The 25819-nt window shown below is 33.6% G+C and overlaps 1 pseudogene; it reads right to left on the bottom strand.

Moving 5' to 3' along the window:
- Positions 1-22131: 22131 nt before the first annotated feature.
- On the bottom strand, positions 22132-23897 carry LOC108661921 (BTB/POZ domain-containing protein At3g22104-like; annotated as a pseudogene).
- Positions 23898-25819: the final 1922 nt, after the last annotated feature.

Raw genomic sequence — 25819 nt, 5'->3', positions numbered from 1 at the left:
TCATGTTCCGTTAATGAGTCGTTCGTTGTTATCTTGTTTATAGATACTTGTTTATATTTGATTGTTAAGCCATTGAATGGCATTATGCTTATATAGCAATGTATAAATGATATGGATTATGGCCTAAGTGCCATATGGGCACCAAGGGTGCAATCCAATGTTGACTTGAAATGTATATATGCTTATGGATGTTATCAATGAAATGGGTTTACACATTTTATCTTGAGAAGTTCCATAATTGTGTAAGGACACCAAAGTATGGATGCATGTATTGGTTGTCTGTAAAGCATTTAAAGATGATGATGGTGGCTAAAAGGCCCATTATGATTGAGTAATATATGAATGATGATTATAAGGCTAACTATGGCTTAATGGGCCATACCTATGTGGGATCTAGTGTCGATCATGATCCTCAAGAAACAGGATGTGACAAACTTAGTATCAGAGCTCTAGGTTCATAAAGTCCTAGGTTGTCATTGGTTGTCAGCACAATGTTTGGAGTCGTATATATAAATCTTGTTTTTGTTTTGTGTACTTGATCACAAACCGAAAACAAAAGACTCGTATATAATTCTTTATTTGTCTACCCGAGTTATGCTTAAGAATTATGTCTTGAATTACTATGAGTCTATAAAGTTGAGTCATATAGTATATGATTGCTTTTGTCTAAGTGAGATATGCCGACTAAGACACAAGCTAGTGCTTAAGGCGTGCTAGAGCCAAATGCTCCCGCTGAGACTACAGTAAGACCATGCACATCTACTATTAAAAGCCATAATAGACGCGACAGGGCCACCAGTACAAGGAGTATTAATATCCCCACTAGTGGTCAAGTAGAGGGACATGCGCTCAAGGTAAAGATTGTACTCGTAGCTTAGGTTATTACTTTAGAGGACTTAGTTGCAAGTTTATAGTGAGTCAATCATATTTATGAAGTTGCTTACTCAAGAGATATTAAAGTAGTGGTGATGGGTGAGGCCCACCCTATTGTACAAGCTTTTCCCGATATGCATAGTTGGAGTGATCAGCAACAGATTGTGCTAATTAAGATTATGCTTAAGGTTCAAATGTCTGAGTTCATGAAACTGAAGCCTCTTTCGTTCTCAAGACCAAATGTATCTACTAATGCAGTGGAGTTTCTAGTGATATTGAGAGGATATGTTGAGTCCTTAGCTGCACCAGCATTCGTATGGTTGAATTCGTTGGATTTAGACTAGGTAGTGTAGCCCAGCAGTGGTATAGTACTGAGCTTAGGAGTAAGCCAACAAACTATTCTTCGATGACATGAGATTCCTAGATAGATTTATACCGATCAATGTATGAAAGGCTAAAGCATGCGAGTTTGAGCTATTGGTGCAGACATCTAGTATAACCATATAAGAGTACAATATTTGGTTTATTGAGTTGGCAAGGTATGCTCCATACTTATTAGCTAATGAAGAGATGCAGACCAAAAGGTTCGTGAATGGATTGGTGCACCCACTATTTAGGACCATAGCATTTTCAAAGTTCATTAGCTACTTTAAGGTAGTGAACTGTGCTAAAAAAGATAGAAATGAAGGATCAAAAAGATAGAGGAGATCGTGATAGGGCTAAAAAAGGCCAAGATAGAGGGTCGTCAAGGCCAATAGAAAGGTTCATAACCATCCTAGTAAGGGAGTAGTTCTAATGGCAATACTAGGAAGGATAAGAGTACTATTAAACCTCTTAGATAGCAAACTATTAGATGGTTTAGTAAGGATGGTTCACCATGTTCTATTTATGGTAAAAGGCACCAAAGGCAGTGTCTTTGAGATTTTACTTCATGCTATTCATGTGGATTATTTAGGCATTTCACAAGGGAGTGTCCAAATGGTCGACAATCACAAAAATCATCTTAGGGACAGACATAGCCAGCTTTGCCTTCCACTTCCATTATGGCACAGCCCATCAAAGGGACCAAGGGGAGTTAAGGGTAAAGGTGCTAACACTATTACTCAGGGCAGAACTTCAAGGTTAGGATGTAAAACATAAGGAACAGTTGGTTATGGTCAGGCTAGATTCTATGCTTTGACCCACAAGATGTACAGACATCTAATACAGTTGTCACAGGTATGCTACCCATCTGTTTGACCTTAATGCTACACATTCTTTTTGTTAGCCTTGAGTTACATAATGTTTTAATTTGACAAAAATTGCATGATATTTTGAATTTAATGTCAAGCATTTGAAATTGTCTCAATCATATTTTTCATCCCTTGAAGTCGTAAAATTGTTTGAAAAGCCATGCATCATTAGGAAAGATGTCAAAAGCTTTCAAATAATAAATATTCAACTAAGTAAACAAAAAGCATACATGCCTTGAAATATTATTTAAGTATAGGAACAAGGCAAGGAATAAATAGCTTAAGAGAGGCACTAAAAAAGTCAAAGAATCCTGAAGACACAAGTCAAAAGTCAATCTTGGAGAAGCTCAAGACGATTCAAAAGTTGAAAAGTGGAAAACTTAAAGAATACAAAGCCATAGTCGACCCTGGTGTGTTTATAGTCGACTTTGAAATGGAAACCTCAAAAAATTGAAGAATTACACAGACATAGTCGACCCTGGCAAGCCTAATACATGAAAAAGAGGGAAAATGAAAGACATAGATGACCCTAACTTCACCATAGTTAACTACCTCAGCCCAAATTCACAAAAAACATGTTCTTGAGAATTGGATCTTGCAGAGGAAGGTTATCCTTGACTATGGAACCTTAATTTGAGAAATTTAAATAACATAGTTGACCATGAATGTTGTAGTTGACCCTCAAACTTCAACAATAGTAAGATTTAATTAAAACTTGTGTCTAACAACTCTAAAATTTATTCTAGCTATAAAAGCCACCCTTAAGTCATTTTGAAGATAAGAGGAGACTAGCACTCACTTGAAAAACCCTAAAGAGAAATCTTAAAGCTTAATTTCCCTCTTTAGCCTTCATCTTAGTCTTTCATCAAGCTTTAAAGAATCATTCACTTAAAAATCCTTTAGACTCGTTGTACCCAAGCTTAAACTTTTTATCACCCAATCTTTGTAGAGGCATTCTTTCTATACTTTGTACTCATCTTGTAAAGGTTATAGCTTAATCTTGAAAAAATATTTATAGGTTTATGGTTGACCCTGCTTAAAACCATTATTGAAAGGTTCTGCTTGTTTTTGTGAAAAAGCATTGTAAGGGTTCCGTTTACTCTTGTGAAAAAGCGTTATAAGTGTAGTACCCCGTATTTTGATACGGTGGCTAATAAAGTTTACGAATGCCAATAGAAGTTAATTATTGAGTTAAAAGGGTAATTCAGAAGTGAGCCTATTAAATCTCGATCTCCATAGACACATAATTAAAAGTAGACGCGATAATGCGGACCAGGGGTAATTTCATAATTTCTCTTTGTGAGCTCCTACAAGTGGGTTTTCTTGATGCTATTAAGGTCTAAATAGGCCTAAGGAAGGAATAAATGATGTTTATGATGGTAAATAAAGGAAAAAGATAAAAATAATGATAATTTTCAAGGTAAGGGCAAAATGGTCATTTTGCATCTCAAGTCTAAATTTTTATGTTTTCATGAACCCAAGTATTTCTAGACTATTATGGACCTTGCCCTAGTGTCAAAAGAGTAAAAGGTTGCACAAAGGATTAGAGGAAGACAAAGTCACCATGTTAAAGGTATTTTGGTAATTTATGAGAGAAATGGATAAACTTTAGATATAAATATCTAAAGCTCTACCAATTTCCAGCAGCTTCCAACCATTTCTTCTTCCTTTCCCCTTTCATGTTTCTTCATCTCCATGGGAGCCTCCCTTAAAGCTTCCATAACTTTCTCTCTCTAGCTTTAATTTCATCTTTTTGAGCACTTTTTCATGGAAACCTTTTGTGCTCTTTCACTCTCTCACCTTAGAACCCTTACAAAGCCTTACTTTCATCTTCCTCTCACTAGCTAGACATGTAGAGAAAGAGAGTGATTTCCCTTGTTAGCTTGAAGAATTTTGAAAAAGAATTCAACTACAAAGATCATCAAGGTGAGTATAAGTTAAGGTTAAATTTCTTTAGTTGGTGATAATGGCTAACAATGGGGTTTGTGAGTGTTTTATCATTGAGGTTGTTTATTCACTCTTAGGGTGACTAGAGTAGTGTGAATAACTAGCCATTTAAGGGCAATTGGAATCTAGTTAGGAATAACTAGTGGAACTTAATTAGGAAAGAGCTTTTGGATTATATTAATACCAATTTGGGTTGGTTGTGATGTTGTGTGTGTATAGGTTCCAACAAGGCCTCACATGTCCATTTGGAGTATTAGTTGAGGTTAGAGTCAAGCAAAAGAATCAACAAGATCGATGAGTGAACTTGCATTTCAAAATTTTCTTTGGGAGATGTAAATGTATTTGGATGAAACATTTGAATGATTTTATCCAACATTTGTTTAAAAATGTATTTGGTCTCTATCTTTGTATTTCACTAGAACATAAACTCATGGAGTTAAACACCTTAAATATGGTGTGTAATAACTCATATTTTCAACATGTTGCGTAACAAGTTTTTTTTTCAACATTGGCATATAACTTGGTCTCTATCTTTGTATTTCACTAAGACATAAACTCTTAGAATCAAATACCTTAAACATGGCATTAACAACTTTTTTTCAACATAGTGTGTAACAATATTTTTTTGAACATGGTGTGTAACAATATTGTTTTTTAAACATGGCATGTAACTTGGTCTCTATCTTTGTATTTTACTATGACATAAACTCTTCGAGTTAAACACCTTAAACATGACGTGCAACAATTTTTTTTTAACATGGCATGTAACAACATTTTTTTTGAACACATGCACTTGAATATAAGGAGGTTTCATTAAAGGCATTTTTGTCCAAAAATCTTTTCTCTTGGCTAAAAACAGTTAAAATTAAAAAAAGGGTTACTTTTGAAAACACTTTATCTTTGAGGGTAGTGTACATAACACACATATTCTCCATTAACTAGTTTGAAGCACCATTTACTTTCTTTTTCTTTCTTTTCTTCTTAAACAAAAAAAAAAATTATTGCTCATCTTAGGCATATCATATGCAATTTACTAAGTTACATACTTGCTTCATTTTCATATTATATATTTTTCATGGATCTACTTTCACATGTCATCTTTTGTAACAAAATATTTTATAAATATGTAATTACATTAGCATGATAATTAATATCATCATTAAAAATAAATAAAATCATACAAATAATCAACCACATAAAAATGAACAATAAAAAAATAAAAATAAACATCAGGGCCCGAGGAATCTTTTACCTAACTTGGACCATAATTGGCCTAAAAAGACTAGGTTAGGATGAGTTAACGAGCTAAAGCTTTCTAGGTTGGCTCCCCTCTTTTTTCACATAGGCTAGAATAGGCCTGCTTTAACAACTTGTTGTTGGCCCAATAAAGCACACCACTTGTTATGTAAAGAGACTTTATGAAACGGCGTTGTTTGAATGCCAATGATAGCTTTCACTTAGCACCCTAAACAGTGCTGCTTAGCGTCTATCCTTCCTAAAAACCCTACCTATTTAAACTCTTTTTTTTTCAAGCCTCATGTTCCCATTTCTTTTCTCTATTTAAAACCCTTATCCCTCTTTAACCTAAACTCCCTTAAACTCAAAGAAATAACCCTTCTTTGCCACCTTTCTCCACCATTGTCGTCGTCATCGCCCATAAATTCCTTTCTCTCCCTCATTTATTTCTATTTTTCAAACATCAACTTTAGCTTCAAATCCCCACAAATCACTAAAAATTCGTACCTGTCTTGACAGAGCATTCTCCCTTGCTTCATTTTTTTTTATTCTTTTTTGTTTTCTTTTTTTTTTTTGGGGGGGGGGGGGGGGGGGTTGTTTGCTAGATGATTTTTTTTTATGTATGGTATTGACCGCTAGCGAAAACTAAGGTTTTTTGGTTGTTAGGTTTTCTTCTAGTTTTTCTTTTGTTCCCTACCCCTTATTTAATAAGCGAGGAAAAGGGTTTAGAAAACCTCTTTTCCCTACTTGCTGCCATTGATAGCACTTTACTAGTTGTACGCTTCTTGGGTTTGGCAAGCTACCAAGCACTTGACTTTTTTTCAAAACTTTTTAGTCTGTTTCATGAATTGGGGAGAAGGCAAAAGGTGAATTGTAAGAGTGAAAAACCTTTTCCAAAAAATGGGGTTACTTGATTATTGGGGGAAACAAGGTTAACTACCATTGCAGTCCAACCTTAGCTAGCTTCTACAGAAGCTTGAAAACTCTATTATATAGAGTTATTTTTACACATTTTGAGGGCTTAAGTTGCTAGATCTTAGAGGTTCTAAGTTTGGATTTTAGCATTTTAGATGTTTTTCCAATATAAGTTGACTACATGTTGAGTAGTTAATTTAAATTATTTTAGTTTAGTTTTAATTTATTTTGCTTTAATTTACTTTAAGAAGAGTTATTGTTGATTTTTGTTTCATGGTTTTTGTAAGATATTTGATAAGAAAGGTTTATTTGAGTTAAAATCGTACAGGTATGGTGAAGGCTTCATTTTTACATACTACAATATTTTGAGGATAACTTAAGTTACAAGGGTTCAATTGATGTGATTCTTGATCCATTGGAAAGATAAAAGAATGGGATACAACTTTCATGTTTATCCCTTCATCCAGTTCGAATCAAATTAAGGAGAAAATCATGTTGAAATATGCTAGACAGTTACAATTCTACACAAGGCAGTATGTTGACTAGAGGCCGCAGCCTTGAGTTACCCAAGGCTGTAGCGTTAATGGAGTTTGGGTCGCAGCACTCGAAAGATCATGGGCATAGCATTGGACAATTAGAATGCATCATACAAACTCCTGAGGCCACAGCATTACTGTGCTGAAGAAGTAGCACCACAAATGACAACATTGGCATCGCAGTGCCACACTACTTTCCAAAAATAAAATTATTGATGGAAATATGGAAATTAGGTTAACTTGACCCTATTTAAAGGACTTTTTCATAGCCCTCAAGGAAGATAACAGCAGCAGCTTTTCTGAAAATTTGGAGCTAAGAATCAAGCAAGAAAACAAGAGCAATTGAGAGAGATTCAAGATCATGAAGCTTCAACATTAGTTTCCTTCTCTATTTTGTGTTATTCTTATTTTCTTTAACTTGAATTCATGGCTAAATTTCTTTGGATTATGTTGTAGTTAGATATCATGAACTAATTTGTTTTACTAAGATTATGGTGGATTTCAACATGTAGTTTGAATATTAGATTCTCTTTTATTCATTATGAATGGGTTTAGTTTTGCTTATTCAAATATGTTTTTAATGACTTTAATTGCCTAATCAACAATTAATTTATTTGTGAATCTAATTAAAACTCAACAAAGAGATTTTAGCTTGGACTAAGATTTGAATAGTGTATATTCACGACACTTAGGTTATCTGATTCACAATTCGGATAGGCATACGTCAATTGCCATGCATAGCCAAATTAAGACACTAGCTTAATGAACTTAATTTAATTGATTCCTATAGACACAAAGTGTACTAATTAAGTTAGGTATTTGTGCAAGCATCGCAACGGAGACTGTACATAGTCTTAGATCCTAGGTTAGTAAAACTATCCAGGAAAATAAAAAATAAGAGAAGTTGGTATCAAATGAAGTATTAAATGAACCTATAATCCTAGGTTTTTAGTCTACTATCTTTCTCAAGTATATTTAATTTTTGTTGGTTAATTTAGTGTTTATTCTACTTTTGTTTTAATTAATTTTTTGTAAATTTTGGTTACTTAAATAAGATTGATTTTTTATAAGATTTTAGTACTTAGCAAAAATTTAGGAGCAAATCCTTGTGAGAACGATACTCTACTTCTATTATATGACTTGTTTGTGATAACGTGCACTTGTGTGAAAATTTTACAACATAGTTGCCCAATTGCCATGCCAAGTATGGCAGCAAATCACCAATTTTTATTTTTTCTTTTCTTTCTTTTTAAAAAATTATGTTTTTTATTTTTATTTTTATGTATATATTTTATTATCAATTGGGCTTAAAGGCCTTTCGAGCTTAATGGACCGAAAGGCCCATCTAAAAGCAAGTAAGGCTTCTTTGAGCTTTAACCCAACAGAAAATTGGACCCAACAAAAAATTGGACCTAATAATAGCTTAATAATGAGATAAGGTTGAACACAAAATGGTGTCTACATGATGCTATAAGGTTTTTGATAAATCTAAAGTGTTTAATGGCAAATGTTTTCGAAGATGGTTTTCGAACCTACTATGTATGTAAATATCTCAACTACATATTAGTTTTCAATAATGGTTTTTATCAAAACGATCCCAATGGTATGATGATAAGAATGGTATGTATGATAAATGAATGTAGGGTAGAGGTTATCATTTCCACCCTTAAGTTATGAATGGATAATAAATGCATGTTTATGATGATGATGTGCTTAGGTGGATGTGGGTATTCCCATCTATAGCAATGCTTGAGTAAAATGTGTCATGGCATGAAATGCATGACTATGAAATGGTATGTTATGTAGCTTCCACATACATGATGAAGTATGAATGTAATGAATTAGTGGATTTGAATATGAATTCATGAGATTTATTACGATTATGATTGACTCTCAAGTTAAGAGTAACATGGGTGAGAATGATATGCCACTCACAAAAGGAAAAATAGAATCTAAAGTAGTCGAGATTATTTCTCTATCCATTCTGAGTTGGGGTGAGGATCGCTCAAACATGGGTGACATTGATTTGCCACTCACATGAGATCAAAAAGAATTTGAGGTAATGAGGATTTTTCCACTATCCATTTTGAGTTACAACAAGCACCACTCACTATAGGTAAGACGACGTAAATGAGATAGATATTGCATTCCTGTGGTTTATAGTTGTTATGGTTGATGTAAGTTATGTGAAAATTTTGACTAATTATATAGAGGTATGGTAAATACTAAATTGCAATGAATGCAAGGTTAGTATTGTCACCTAAGGTAAGGTGCCAGTACCTCAAGGAAAAAGAATCTCTCATTTTCTCCTCATAAATTTTTTGTATATGGCACTACAAAATTGTTTATCCAAATGATTGCATATCTTGGATTTAAATTGTATTTCTGAGAAATGTTTTGAAATGATGATTAGTGAGCATTGAAAGGATATATACGAATATGTGCAGCAAATGAAATGTTGACCTGAAACAATGGTTATTGGATAATATGTGCAGCAATGAAATGTTAGACTCCATATCATGGGGCATAATCTTCATTCATAATGTGTGGTTATTATGGTATTAACGAAACTTATTGATCTTTGATAGCTCTTTTATTGGTCACAAAATGCTTGGCAACAAATATGGACCTATTCAAAAAAGGCTTAGGATAATTTGAGAAGAGAACAAGCCAAATGGAAGCAAGAAGTGTTGATAACTTAGAAAAAGCCTAAAGAGTCCTTTGTTAAACTCAATATTGACGGCAGTGCAAAATGTTGACTCCATATATTTTTTATGATAACAAAACAGTCCTCATTCATTGGTGTTTAATTACATTATTTAAGTGTGCAAGACAAAGTTTAAATCCCTTAATAGAATGGCTGATTGAAAGTAAGTCAAAAAGCTTGTTGTGTTACAAGAATGGTTAATCAATTAAAAGAGCAAAGAACAATGGACTATGTAAAGTCAAAATAATGTTAATTGATTAACATAGAGCCTTAATCAGTTAAAACTATTAAGGTTGTTACATCAAAGAAAAGAAGTAAAGCCTTAATTAGTTAGCACAAGGCATAACTGATTAAGAATATATTAAGTGAAAAACAGAATCTTTTTAATCAATTAACCCAAGGAGTTAATTGGTTAAAAGTCAAAACTTGAAGTATGAAAAAGTGCAAAAACTAAATTCAAAATAATGATGACCATTCAAAGGCACCAAACTAGGAGATTCAAAGTTGAAGATTTTCTAATCGATTGAAGTCAATTTTAATCAATTAAGGATGAAATGAGAGAAGCCTCAACCAATTAGAGGGAGCATTAATCAATTGAATGAAGATTGGTGAAAAACAGTGTTTAAAGCTGCTTGAAAACAGAAATTCATTAATCAGTTAAAGCTACTGTTAGTTGATTAACACAGAGAAGTAGTCTTCAAGTCAAAGAAAGCTTAATCGGTTAAAACTCCCCTTTAACCGGTTAGTGAAGCACTATCTGTACATTTGAATTAAAGTACTAAAGGATAAAATAACAGCCAAAAACTGTTTGTAACAGCTAATTTTTGTCTCCAATGATCAAATTTGATCTCCAAGTATTTAAAGCCTCTTCAATGGTCATAAATGATAAAAGAAGTCATCTAAAGTTATTTTGAGCTTAGAATTCCCAAAAACCTTCCCTTTGAAATTATATTTCACCCCAACTCTTTGTAAACTTGCTTGAGCTTAAGCTTGTACGCATTAGATCAGCTAAATGATCATTATACTTCATCTTTTTCCTGTTCTTGTTTTATTAGAGTGTGCGATACACTCTAAAGGAATTATTGTAAGGGTTTAGAACTTGGGTTAAAAGCTCACCTTGTAAAAACTTGGTAAAAGATGTTAATTCCACTAGTTTTAATGAAGTTGGGTTAAAAATCCTTGATTAAGAAAATCAAGATAGTGGATGTAGGTCAGGTGGACCGAACCCCTATAAATATTGAGTTTTGTCTACTTATTTTAACATTTCTTTACTCATGTTCACTAACATCAACAAGTATTCAAAGCTTCCATCTCAATTTTAAGTTTAAAATATTTCCTTTGAAAATATTTTTAAATGTTATTTACCCTCCTTTAGCATTTTTTTTTTTTGGACCACAAAGTGGTATCAAAACTTAACCCTTGATTTTAAGGCTTAACATCTTAAAGGAAAGATTCAATGGTTGCTCAAAATTCTAATGATGTTGATGTTCAATCCACAAATTGGCCTCCTCTATTTGATTGAACTAGTTATCAATTTAAGAGTACTAGGATGTCCATTTATGCTAGGACTTATGACTCTAAGATGTAAGATGTCATTACTGATGGTCCCTTCATCCTTATGAATACCAATTCAGTAAATAGTGAGAAAACTCCCAAAGATAGAAATAAGTGGACAGAAACTGAAACGAGAAGAGTACAAATAAACTCCAAGGTCATGCACACTCTCGTTTGTGCACTTGATTATAGAAAATACAATAAAGTATTCATATGCAAAAGTGCTAAAGAATTTGGGAAAAAAATTAGAAGAGTTGTATGGAGAAACAAAGAAAGAAAAGGAATTGGAAGACAAGCCTTTTGAGAATCAATGCTCAATAAGCAATAAAGCAAACGCAAATAATGAATCAAGTGAAGATGAATCCTCAAATCAAATTGAATTATGCCTCATGGCTTTTAAAGAGCTAAAAGTAATCTCTTCATCTTGTGAGCTTAATTTTGATAGTCAAACCTTGTTACTTGATTATTGCCTTTAGCAACTAAACGTGCTTTGTATCTTTCAACAGTGCCATTTTCATTCAGCTTGATCTTATAAACCCACCTACACCCTATGGCATGAGAATTTAAAAGTCTAGGCACAATGCTCCATGTCCTATTATCTTGCAAAGCTTTTAGTTCAACTACCATTGCATCTTTCCAATGTGAATGGTTGGCAGCTTGATGGTAAGTATGAGGCTCATATATATAAAATAATTATGTAATGAAGGTTTTATGTGTAGGTGAAAGAAGCTGAGTTAATAAGTTTTTTTTGCGATTGGATGACTTGTGACAGTGTTTAATTGTGAAGGCATATCAACATAATAAGCATCTAAGTACTCAAGGGCATGCCTAACTCTTATACTCTTTCTAATTGGAAAGTCAACAGAGGCATTTTTTAAGTTCTGATTATCTTGTTGTCATGTGTCACGACCCAAATTTCGGGCCATGACCGACGCATGGGCCCAATGGACGTAGTCCACTAAGCCCAAGCAAGCCTATTAATCTGACGTGCTCATCATTCCATCATAAACTACTAAGTCATTTTTCAAAACTTAGAATCAAAATATTATTAAACATTGCCATCTCATACTGGCATACTAAACAAGTGTATGTACATTTGTCTACCATATGTATCTTAACAAATTAAATTAGGTTCGTCTATACACAACAAAATAATACTCGACTTCCAGCGGAGGGACTCAGACGAATGTACAGCTACTGAATGCCGAGACACCTACCAAAAGATGGATACAAATCTACAAGGACACCTCGTCCTAGTTACCGGCTGCCTCGTGATCTGAAAACATGAAGTTGAAAACAGTGAGTATAAACCTAGTGAGTGAACAAGAAAGGGAACAAGCATACCATAAGGAAGGTTTAACGAAATCATGATGCATTCTTTTTCAAAACAATGTAATTTATTTTTGACCTTATTAAACCCCTCATGTAAACCCCACATGAGAAAAATCACTTATTAGAAGAAGTCCATGCTCAATAAAGGATTTGAAGAGTGAAAACTTTAATAGCATTCATGCGAATCGAGTCAATAAACGATGGGTCCTCGCTGCAGCGGAAAGGCATTCTCGCTGCAGCGAGAATGAATTTTTTCTGCAGCGACACTTGATTTAAATTATCATCTAACCGAGGGTTTCTTAACTGGCCGAGGGTTTCTCACCAAACTTCTTCATTTTAAACTTAACTCATTTAATCCTTAATGTTGGAAGTCCATGCTCCGATATGGTAGCAAAGAAGTGAAAGATAGGGCAGCAATTGGACAAGATAGGAGACCAAAACAGAAAGTTTTTCGCTGCAGCGAAATTATGACCCATAAACAAAATGTTTCTCACTGCAGCAAGATTCAATCTCGCTACAGCGAAATTGTAATCCAGAAACAAAAAGTTTCTCGCTGCAACGAGAATAAATTTCGCTGCAGCGAAAATGCATCCTCGCTGCAGCGAGTTTCCAGCCAACCTACCCTTCCAAAACCTGAGGGTTTCTCGCTACAGCGAGAATGAATTTCGTTGCAGCGAGAATTAGAACATCCAGAAAAAAGGTTCCCTTTTCCCTTAAAACAAAGCCATCTTGCTAAATAACAAAAATAGCATGTAACACATGCAAAGTCCCAAATTTCAACAAATCAAATGCTCACATTTTTGCATTTACAACCATATACCATATATGTATATATATATATATATATATATATATATATATATCAATCATCGTATACACCCTCCCATCATCCTCATCTCATATGCAACGGCTTATGCGCACTCCCACTCGTACATAGCTAGGTCAGCAACGACTTATGTGCACTCCTACTCGCACATAGTCGGGTCCACATCAACATAGCCGGGTCCACATCAACATACAAAGAAGTACCCAATGCATATCATGCTTACTATCATATTTTGATAACACATAGCATATTGTATAGCACATTTCCACAATATAAAATCACTTCACCATAGGCTTGTTCCCAAGGCACATTTTCAAAGTCAAGTTCGATAAAATCATTCACATTCTCCAAAACAAGTTTGAAATGCAAGTCCACTCACCGGTATATTGTTGAGCCTTTAGATGACTCCAATTCCCCTAATTGTCCAAATGAGATGATGGGGCTTCCTTGAAACCTACCATCACATTAGCATAAACAATAGGTCAATTCACACACCATGAACCCTAAAAGCTATCTCTTAGCTAGTTTTCAATTGCCACATTAAATGGCTATCTATGTTCACTATTTTAATCACTAAAAAGTAAGGAACATACTCAACAATAAAATAGCTCATAATCTACATTACTAGTCATATTCCACAGCCAAAAATTAAGCTTAATTCATCACTTACCCTAGGGCTCCTTTGTAGTCAAATTCTTTTCCAATAGCTTTCCAATAAATGGTATAATTTTCTCTTTCTCTCTCTAAAACGTCCAACTAGTGAGAGAAAGTACAAAAATGAGATTTATCAATGGTTTTGAAGTGAGAGAGTGAAATAATACAAGGGTTCTAGTCAAAAGGGCTCAAAAGTATGAAAACTAGAGCTAGAGAGAGAAAATTATACAAGCTCCACATCAAGCTTCCATGGAGGTTGGAAGCAATGTGAAAGAGAAGAAGAAGAAGAAGAAGATAAGCTACTAGAAAATGGGAGAAGAAGCTGCTGGAAGAAAGTATTTATAGGCCAAACTTATCCATTCCCTTAAAATTACCAAATTACCCCTCCACCAATTAACTTACTCTCCTCCAATCTTTTTGCTCTTTTGACACTGGGACAAGGTCCATAATGGTCTAGACATACTCGAGTTCATGAAAACTTAAAATTTTAATCCGAGGTGAAAAATGACCATTTTGCCCCTACCGTGAAAATTATTGTCATTTCTAGTTTTCTTCATATTTTCATCATTACACTTCATTTATGCAGTCTTATGCCTATTTAGACCTTAAAGTATCATAAAACTTTCTTTTGGGAGCTTATTAGAGAAAATGACGAAACTACCCTTGGCTCGTATTATTACATCTATGTTTAGTTATAAGCCTATAGAGGTTGGGGTCTCACAATATGCATCATTCTCACTGTTATTAAAATAGGCAAACTAGTAGTATTATGTGAATTTGGTGAGGAATCACTTGAACTTGAGGTTTCAGGTATTTCTGAAGCTAAAATAGGTCCATTTTGACTTAACTCAGTAGGTGTGTGCTCATGAAAAGGGAAATTTGAAAAATTAGTATCAAAATCATCAACATATCCAACATCCATCTCAAATGTTTAATAAAATGGATTTGCTAATTTGTCACACTGTTCATGTTGAAATGGAAATATTAATTCATGAAAGATTAAATTCCTTGAAATTAGAACTCTATGTGCACAAAGATCATTTATTCTATAGCCTTTAACGTTATTAAGATATCCCAAAAACATACATTTGGTGACTCTTTTGTCTAGTTTATTTTTGTGTTGTGACAGAGTAAACACGAAGCATAAGCTCCTAAATACTCTGAAATGCTCATATAAAGGTAACTTGTTATATAATAACTTAAATGGAGATTTGTTTTGTAACAATTTGGTAGGAACTCTGTTAATGATATGCATTGCAGTTAAAACTACATCTCCCCAAAAATGGATAAGTAGATTAGATTGAAACATTAAGGCTCTAGCTACCATCAAGATGTGCTGATGCCTTCTCTCAACAATTCCATTTTATTGAGGAGTTTCAACGCATGAAAATGACGAATGATCCTAATTTTATCAAAAAAAAATCTGTCATTCTTAACTCTAAGGCATTATCTGATCTAATGCACTTGATTAAAGAACTAAATTGCCTTCGAACATAGTTATTAAAAGAAGGAATTATTGACAAAACATCTTATTTGCTTCTCGTGAGAATATCGACGTAAAACATGTAAAGTCATCCACTATAGTGAAAAAGTATCTCTGATTAGACAATGTTGGTGTCTCATATAGACCCTAAACATCCAGATGTATTACTTCAAAAGTTGTTTTTGTGTTTTGAGTATGCACAGGAAAAGGAAGTTTTCGTTGCTTAACAAGTGGACAAATTTCATAAATCAAACCATCTGAAAATTTAATATATGGAAATTGTTTTTGCATAACATTCATTCTTTCCAAAGGCACATGTCTTAGCTTAAAGAACCAAAGATCAAAACATTTGTCCTTTGTTTTATGAGCTTTAACAAAAAAAAAGTAAAAGAAAATATAATGAGTTTGTCAAAAAGAAACTTAGAGAGATCTTGATCATCTAAATTTTCTTGTATCAAGTATAGTCTTGAGAAAACCCTAGCAACCCCAATCATTGTCCATGAGAGTATGTTCTGAATAACACAATGCATATCAGTAAAGAGAACAAAGGTTTTTTTAGTTTTGGTAAGCTAACCTATTAAAATGAGACTGAATTTGAACTTAGGTACACAAAAGACATTCTTAAGGATTAACTTTAGACCTAATTTAATGGTTCCTATATGAGAAACTATTGCCCTTTTATCATTACGCAACTGAACATAGTAGTCTTTAACTAGTTTAACATAAATAGAGTTCTTTAGGGAATAACATACATGATCAATGGCACCAGAGTCCAAAATTCAATAACTTTGCTTTACCACATCAACATTTAAATTTCTAAAACTATGAAGTAAGTTATTAAATGTATTAAAACAAGGATGACCCAAGACAATACCTACAAAGGCTGAGTTGATAAATGAGAGGTTTGCCAACTAAGTTTTTTGTGAAGAAAACCTTACCATCAGTGCTTCATGTACTATTCTCATTCAAGAGTTCCTTTAGCTTGTTGACCTATTGCTTGATAATGGATATTTGAAACATGGAACCTGTTCTAGCCATCTCTTCCTCCTATTCTACTTTACTGTCATCTATCATATCATTCACTGTTGCTACATTATTCACAACTACCTTTCCTTTATTGAAGTCTAGCTTTCCCTTTATAAACTTAAAATCTTCTGGAAATCCAAAGAGCCTATAGCATTTATCTTTGGTATGTCCTTGTCACAGCCTAAATTCCAGAGCCATGATCGGTGCATGGGTCTAGTGGGCATAGCCCACTAAGCCTAAGGAAGCCTCTTTATGCAATTCCGATTATCATTCCCATCCATCATCTTTAAAATGAAGTGCTGTAACTCTCAAAAGTAAATGTTCCAGTAATATTTTATAACAACTGAATATTCATATTTATATTATATCAAAGTACTGTCCTCATCAATCCAACATATACATTTTCAGAAGTAATAGACTCCAAACAGTCAGCGGAGTGACTCTAGGTGAAGATACAACTATTGAAATGCCATAGTATCTACCAAGAAGACGAGCATAGGTATGCGACTCAATCTAGGTCCCAACTGCCTCTAAATCTAAAAAACATGAATTTTAAAAACGTGAGTACGAAACTCAGTGAGTGAACAAGGAAGGGAACAAGCAATCAATAGGAAAATTTTGAAAATCATGATGCACTTATTTTAAAAGAATGCAATTTAACTTAATGCTTATCATAACCCCTCAGGAAAACCCTAATTGATTAAATTACTTAATGTAAAGGGTCCATGCTCAACTATGGTACCAAAGAAGTGGAAAATAGCGCAGCAATCGATCAAGATACTAAGCAAAACAGAAAGTTTTTCACTACAGCGAGATTCAAGCCATAAAACATAAACTTTCTCGCTGCAGCGAGAACCATTCTGGTGAAACCCTCGAAACCCGAGAGTTTCTTGCTGCAGCGAGAATGAATCTCGCTGCAACGATAAACAGGGCACCAACAAAAATTTCCCATTTCCTCAAGAAAAAGTCGTCCTACTGAAATGACAAAAACAACATAAAACACATATAATTTCTCAAAGTTCAACATGTCAAGTTTCACATGCATTTCAATCATATGCCATATTCATAAGCTTTTATTTCATAAACATAGATATACATGAATACATAGATAACCACCAATATCACCATCATCACACCCAACTCATGTGCATCCCCTCACATCATGCACATAGCCGGAGTCATCGTGTGCATCCCCCCACATCGTGCACATAGCCGGAGTCATCGTGTGCATCCCCCCACATCGTGCACACGGGCACTATCATCATCCACCTCCCTCACCACGCCATCACCGGCATGTGTATCCCCCCACATCGTGCACACACCCGGTTATAATCATCACACAATATCAACCATCATGCACAACATATATATATATATACTAACATAATGTAGTAGTGCACGAATCCATAACAACCACATGTCACAACATAAAGTCAATTATCAAAGGCTTGTTCCCAAGGCACTCGTTTTTAAGAAAAGTTGTATAAAATCATTCAAATGCTTTGTACAAAACAGTCACATTCCCAAAACGATTTTGAAATGCAGTTCACTCACCAGTAATTTGTTAAACCTTTGCTCGACTCTAACTTCCCTAATTGTCCAAATGGGATAATGGGGCTTCGTTGGAACTTATCATCACATTAGCATCACCAATTTGTCAATTCACATATTTATAAAGTCTAAAGCTTTCTCTTAGCTAGCTTCCAATTGCCATTTAAATGGCTATCTATTTCACTACCCTAATCACTCTAAGATGAGTGGATAACCTCAACTACAACATTCACAAGTCTACTTACTAATCATTCCCAACACAAAAATAAATTCTAATTCATTACTCACCTTGGTAACTTGTAACTTTGAAATTCTTTCCAATAAATTTTCCAAGCTATTATGGGAGCTTTCTCTCTCTTTCTATCTCTAAACACCTAGCTAGTGAGAGAATGTATGAAAGTTGGATTTTTCAAGGGTTTTGAAGTAAAAGAGTGAAAGAGCACAAGGGTTCCATGAAAAGGTACACAAAGGCATGAAAATTGGAGCTAGAGAAAGAAAGTTATGAAACTTTCATACCATGCTTCCATGGAGAGGGAAACAAACGTGAGATGGAAAGAGGAAGAAGAAAAAGCTGCTAGAAATTTAAGAAGCTACTGGAAGGAGAAGATATTTATAGCTCCAACTTATCCAATTCCCTTATAAATTATGAAAATGCCCTTTAGCAAGTTAACTTGTTCTTCTCCAATCCTTTGTGCAATCTTTTTATTCTTTTGACACTGGGACAAGGTCCACAATGATCTAAACTACTCGAGTTTATGAAAACTTAAAATTTTTACTCGGGGTGCAAAATGACTATTTTACCTTTTTTGTTTCCTTTCATTTTAATTTAGTCCTCCAAACACTCATTTAACTCTCATTTTCTTTTATTACCTTCTTCTACACATGTACAAACAAAGTATAAAGTTTGTACTCCAATACGGTGTCCCCATAATATTTAAAATATTTATTTGCCCACGCTATCTTTACTTAATAAAGACACGTGACCCCATTAACGACATTTTTCTCCAAAATTCTCTCATTCTTCTCCTCCCCCACTTAGATTGACCATATACTCCTCCTTCATGAAAAATTTTGACACTGAATAAAATATTAATATTTTAATATTATTTTATTAATAAAATATTATTTTGTTTCAAAAATTTCCTCTTGTCTCCTTAGCACCCAAAATACTTTATTATGCCTCAATTGACTTTCAAATCACTTTTTATCCCGTAAATTCTTCTCCGATAAAAATATTATTATTTTATTATTATTTTCTCGCATGAGAAATATTTTATCCCAAACTATTCCTTAGGCCTACTTGGACCTTAATAACATTAGAAAACTACTTTTAGGGGCTCACCAAGAGAAATAACGAAATTATCCCTTGTCTGTATTATCACGTCTACTTCTAGTTATGTGCCTATGGAGATCGAGATTTCACAAGTTATCTTCTGAATTACCCTTTTTAACTCAGTAATCAACCTCAATTGTCATCCGTAAACTTTATTAGCTACCGTATCAAAATACGGGGTAATACAGTCCTTTATTCCCATAATGATTGCTTGAAACATCCTTTCTCATTTTCTTCTTGATATCTGTTACAACCATCATAGCAGATGATTCAAAGACTAGTTATGCTTGGATTAATAGATTCCTCTATGTCTCTTCTCTTAGAACCAAGCTATATACTTTGTCTAGAGTTGGAATAGGATCCATCATGACAATTTGAGACCTAATAGTTGAGAATGATTCATTAAGTCCATTGAAAAATCTAAAACCCATATACTTCTAATATTGGTCTGTGTATCTCCTAAAGCAATTAAGATCACATTTTCCACATTAGCAGTGTGGTAAAGGCTTATAACTTCTCAACTCCTCCTATACTCCCTTCAACTCAATAAAATACGCATCCACTATTTTAATGCCTTAACTTATGTTTCCCAGGGTATATTGCAAGTTGCGTACCTTTGTATCATCCAGTTAGGCAAAATTCTACCTTAAGGTACTCCATATTTTAACAACTAAGTCCATGAAAAAGATGGTCAAAGCCATTGGTTATGTAATAGAATCAAGCAACCAATAAGTTGTTACAATGGGTCTTAGGTAGATAAAGGGGATCTATGATTTTAGGTTTAGGTATGGCACCATTAATGAAACCAGTTTTGTTCCTGATGGACATTGCAAGCCAAAAAGACCTACTCCATGCTATGTAGTTGTTGCTATTGAGTTTAGGATTAATAACCATTAAACCAGGACTAATAGTGTGATGCAAGTAATAAGGAGACTGAGGATTTGCTATAAGTGAAAGTTGGGTGATTTGAGTGTTGGTTTGTGTACTAGTCTGTGTACCAATTTGAGTTCAAAACTTTGTGTTCTCAGCCATAGTTTATCAAATGATAATAAAATACTCTCAAGAACCAAATATTGAAGAATAATGTCAATATAAAGATTAAATGGACCTAACTGATGATATAGTAGCAAGGAAACCAAGTAACTGATGCTAAATAAGCAACGATTCTATCCTTTGCTGATGAAAAAGTTTTTTTGCTATTGTAGAAACACGTTGACCACCAATTGGATTCTTACCTACTCTGATACCATGTTAGAAAAGGACGAGAAGAAAAGAACAAGATGGTGCAGCCTTGAGAAAAATATCTCAAGGTTTTTCTCTACTAAATCAAAGCTCAAAGAACTTATATATGTACATTGTTTATATGGTAAAGTAAGAAAGAGAAAAGTGTAATAATTACATTCAACTAACATAATAGAAAATTAAAAAAGAATTAAGAAATCTTCTTGGTTAAAAGGTGCATTTTTCACCTCATGTGCTATGCATCCCTTGTTTTATTTTAATGGTGAGTTTTGGTTTTCTTGTATTCCTAGGTTTTCTTCCTGCTTTAGTAATCCAAGTGTTCTTTATTTTGATGCTCAGTGAAGCAGGCTAAGATAGACCATATTATTTCCTAATTTTCTGATACCACACATTGGTGAACATATGTGAAATGTAAGTAGATGCTACAATTGTTAATTCTTATAAGTATTTTGTTTACATAACTTTCAATTAATATATATTGTTATACAGCCTAGAAGTCCTAATCAATAGACCCTCTCAACAAACAGAAAATTGGAGTAATTGATCCATCCACGTATAATCATGTTTAAAAAATTCGTGGATTGAGGTGGAAAGAAAATAAAGTTATGTCATCCAAGAAACTTAAAAAGCAAAGGGATGTTATGATGACCAAGAAAGGGACAAAAAACATGTAAAACTTCATGCATTGGAACTCAAGGTAATCTAAATGCACCTTCAAATATAGAATAATGATTTGTAATCTTTTGATAAATACAAAATTGTGTTTTTTTATGGATGGTTTCCTTTTTGAAAAAGTATATTCATTGTCCTTAACTTCATTAGTTCTTTTTTTTATTTTTTTATTTTTTTGTAAATGAAATGGATGGATATAGATGAAATTCACTATACAATAGTAAAAAGTTATTCAAGTTTATGGCCTAATGATTTGAACTCTTGGAATTTAATTCTCATCTTTTAAAAGTTTAAATAGTCCTCAGTTAATTTTCTTATCTTTTTTTATCATTTAGTTTTGTTTGAAATTAATACATCATTACTAGAATCACTTTTCACCACTAAAGTATGTATTTGACAACATTATTTTTTATTTGATCTATATTTTAAATAAATGAATATATGCTAAAATTATAATACAATCTTAACCAATTAGATTTCTGCCACCATTCTCTATTTCACATTGAGTTGTAGATGCAAATGGAAATTATCATATTAAACTTTGTAGAATCAACATTGCATTATGTGTAAGGAATTAGCGAAGGTTGTTCTGAATTTTGGTGCTAATTTCAATCATGTTTTTTGATAATTTTCATGGTTTGAAATTTTTTTGAAGGAAGATGAAAAAAGTTTTCTCTATTTCTCTAACTGTGTAAACCAAGATCTCATTCTCTAGCAAAGGAGACATTCTTAGTCACCTTAATATATGTAGAAAAGAAAGGAAAAATTTAAAAATCATTCCTCAATGCTATTCATAGACAAGGAAGTAATTAAAAGATACAAATGTTATGCAACATTTCTCTTAATGAACAAAACCTGGATAAGGATCTTGCAATTTTATGGCTTGATACTTTCAGTTTCATGATTTTGGCTATCTAGGTCTACATTTTCTTGTAGATTTTCTCCAATTCCATCATCCTTCATTGCATCCATTGTAAATGTACTTTGAGATTCTCATTGTCAACTGACATGTCTAGTTTCCCAAAGTAAAGAACAGCTTGTTCACTAGTTTCGTCTTTCTTTGACTTGCCTTGGGTGTAGGTAAACCTATAAGGAAAGTTTGTGTAAAGTTTAGTATTGTTAGAAGGTTATCTAACATTGATTGATCCATTTGAGAACCTATCATACTCTTCAACTTATTCTTGCTACTTTTGCTTACATTCAAACTCAACACCATTCGACAAATCTCAAACAAACTCTTGCAAGAAATATAACTTGGATCAAGAGTGTAAAGAATATCAATCATGATTTCTACAAAACTTTGCATTTCTCATCAACCAAAGTGGTATAAAACTTTGACTTCTTGTAATGGAAAAGGAATACATGATTGTACTTTCGAGAGACCATAGATTTTATTAACATTTTAATCAAATCGAGACTTAAAACTAAAAAGTCTTCAAACCACCAAGTTACTCAGAAAAAGCTATTTTTCATACTTTTATTGCTTCTACTATCACAAAAAAGTGGAAACCCTGATCTATATAAAGAAAAAGTAGCTACAAAAGGATTTGCTTCATTGGTCATGGCCAGCCTCACAACAAGTCAATTCCAAGCATTTTTCAAGTATTCTTGAAGAAGTTGCAACTGACCATAAATCTTGGCAATGCTTCAAACTAGCCATAAGATTAGGCTATGTCAAATAGCTTAGGTGGCAGGTTTTATTGCCACGTCATCTTCCATGTGACATTGACATTGTCAAAATGACAAATCAACATGCCATGTGGCAAATGATGTGATATAAAATAGCCAACTACGTCGTTGGTTAGTCAATGGTTAGTAAGATGAGCTTATTTTGATCGAAGATAAAAGTTGAGGGACTTAACTGAATGCAATAAAAGAATAAGGGCTTTTTTTGTATAGTTGAGGGTTTATTTGGGTATTTTGTCAATATTATTCATTTTAGGATAAAAAAAGAATGTTAAAAATGTTATAAAAGAAATAGAAATAGGAAGAAAAAAGAGATATTAAGAAAATGCTTTTTATATATTACTGAAGCAATGCTTGAAATGAAAAACAACTATGATACAAATAAGGGTGGGGTGACCCCCTATTTATAGTTGAAGCCCCTTACAGATCAATGGATATCATAATCTCCTACTAAGATATATCTCTAAATTACATTATTTTCTTGATAAATCCCACATTATCACCTAGATAATATCTACATATAGATGAATCTTGAAATATCTAGAATGTGGATAATACATTTATCATTTATCAAATTTATCTAATTTGAATTGGTTTAATGTGGTGTAATATGTCCATATTCCATAAAAATCCCCATTAGACAAAACATCACTATAGTGGCCTAATTGGATGTGTTATTATTGCCTCGTTATAAACTTTTAGCCGAAAAAACCCAATGGGACAAAAAACTGGACAAAAGGGAAAAAGAGTATAGTGCACTAATCTATAATTGCTCTCCCTCAATTGAGTCATATTGCCACTTCTAAGGTCTACCACTTTTAGGACTTACTAATTTTGGGTAATTGATACTTTGCCACTCTAAGGACAAATCAATCTTTTGTCGTGTTCCAATGCCATATCCTAATTTCTCAAATGTTAACATTGGCAATGACTTGATAAAAAGATCTGTAAGATTATTGGTGGAGCGAATCTGTTTAACATCAACTTGTTGACTTTCTTGGAGTTCGTGGGTATAGAAAAATTTTGACAAAATATGCTTCGTCCTATTACCTTTAGTACATCCTCCCCTGACTTCTGCAACACAGGCAGCATTATCTTCATAAATTATGGTGGGAGAATTTGAAACCGGTGTTAAAAAATAAGAATTATGAATATGTGTTATAATGGATCTCAACCAAACACACTTTTTTCTAGCTTTATATACAAAAATAATTTCGAAATGGTTAAAGGATGAAGCTACTAGCGTTTACTTAGTAGAGCTCTAAGAAATTGCGATGTCATTATAGCAAAATAAATAACCGGTTTGAGAGCGAACCTTGTGCGGATCATATTTATATCCCGCATCAGCATATCCAACTAAATCAAAGTTAGTGGAATCCTTGGAATAATATAATCCCAAATCTATCGTTCCCTCAAGATAATGGAAGATATGTTTTATCCCATTATAGTGTCTCTAAGTTGGCTCAGAATTCAAACACGCCAGCAAATTTATCACAAAAATAATATTTGGTCTCATACATTGTGCCAAATACATCAAAGCTCCAATTGCATTGAGATATGGTACTTCAGGACCAAGTGGCTCCTCATCAGGCTTTCTAAGATGGAACGAGTCCTTTTAGGGATCAAAAAACCTCACAACCATAAGAGTGCTTAATAGGTGAGCTTTGTCCATGTTAAAACATCTAAGTAATCTCTCAATGTATGCTAACTGATAAACAAGTATTCAATTTGCTTTAGGCTCAAGCTCGAAACCAAGATAAAGTTTGGTTTTACCCAAATCTTTAATTTTAAACTCCTTTTCAAATATTTGGCAGTTTTAGATTATTTTTCTAGAGTTCCAATCAAATTCATGTCATCGACATAAACTGCTACCATAGCAAATCTGGTTTCCAATTTCTTAATAAACACACATGGGCAGATAGGATCATTATTGTTCCCTTCCTTAATTAGGTACTCGCTTAAGCGTTGATACCACATGCGACTGGATTGCTTTAACCTGTATAAAGATTTTTGTAACTTTATTGAGAATAAATTGCAAGGAGTGTATTCTTTAAGCATTTTGAACCCCTTGAGAATTTTCATATAAATATCAAAGTATGATGAACCATTTAGATATGCCGTCATAACGTCGACACATTTCTAGTTTTTCAAAAACAACTAGGCTAATAAGGAAATGAAAAATAACCGTATCCATCATAGATGAATATGTCTCATCATAATTAATCCCAGGTCTCTAAGAAAAGCCTTGGGCTATATGTCGAGGTTTATACCTCACGACCTCATTTTTCGTATTTCGTTTTCAAACAAAGACCCACTTGTACCTAACAAGCTTTACATTGTTGGGGGTTCAAGCTATTGGTTCAAAAACCTCTCATTTAGCTAGGGAAGCCAATTCAGCCTAGATTGCTTCCTCCCACTTAGGCCAATCTTGCCTTTAACAACATTCGATAATAGATTGTAGTTCATAATCATCGTTCATAATCTCATGAGCAACTAAGGGTGTGAAAACATCATCGATGATTATCTCATTTCGATCTCAAATCTCATTACAATATGTAATAGAGATCTCAGTATTCTCGAGGCTAGTGATCTTTTCATGGGTTCTGCCTCTTCAAGGGCAAAAGGCTCTTCTAGAGTAAGCTCAATACTAGGCATTTCTGGAGTGGATTCCTAATTCCTCCTCTTTTGTTTTTGAGGGACAGTGTCTTTTGATCTTATCGATTATCCATGTTTCAAGAGTGGGCCATTTGATCCATTTCAGCTTGTCCTTTAGGAGCAACAATCCTAGCTAGAGCATTCATAGTTGGAATGTGAGACTTCGTGAACTTGGCATTATCATTAAATGCGTCACGAAGTCTATTGGCAATAACCTGTAAATGGATTATACGTTGCACCTCGTTTCACATTCAAGAGTTCTTGGGTCTAAATGAGATAGATTTTTCTCATTCAAGGAGAAATTCTCAACTAGTTTTTGCTTTTCAGCCATAAAAGCCTTAGGTACCCTAATCGATAAA

The sequence above is a fragment of the Theobroma cacao genome, chromosome 5 (genome assembly GCF_053813885.1).
Source record: "Theobroma cacao isolate CCN51 chromosome 5, ASM5381388v1, whole genome shotgun sequence".
NCBI classification, from domain to species: Eukaryota; Viridiplantae; Streptophyta; class Magnoliopsida; order Malvales; family Malvaceae; genus Theobroma; species Theobroma cacao.
The sequence above is the reverse complement of the archived record's forward strand: the minus strand, read 5'-3'. Positions and strand labels throughout refer to the sequence as shown.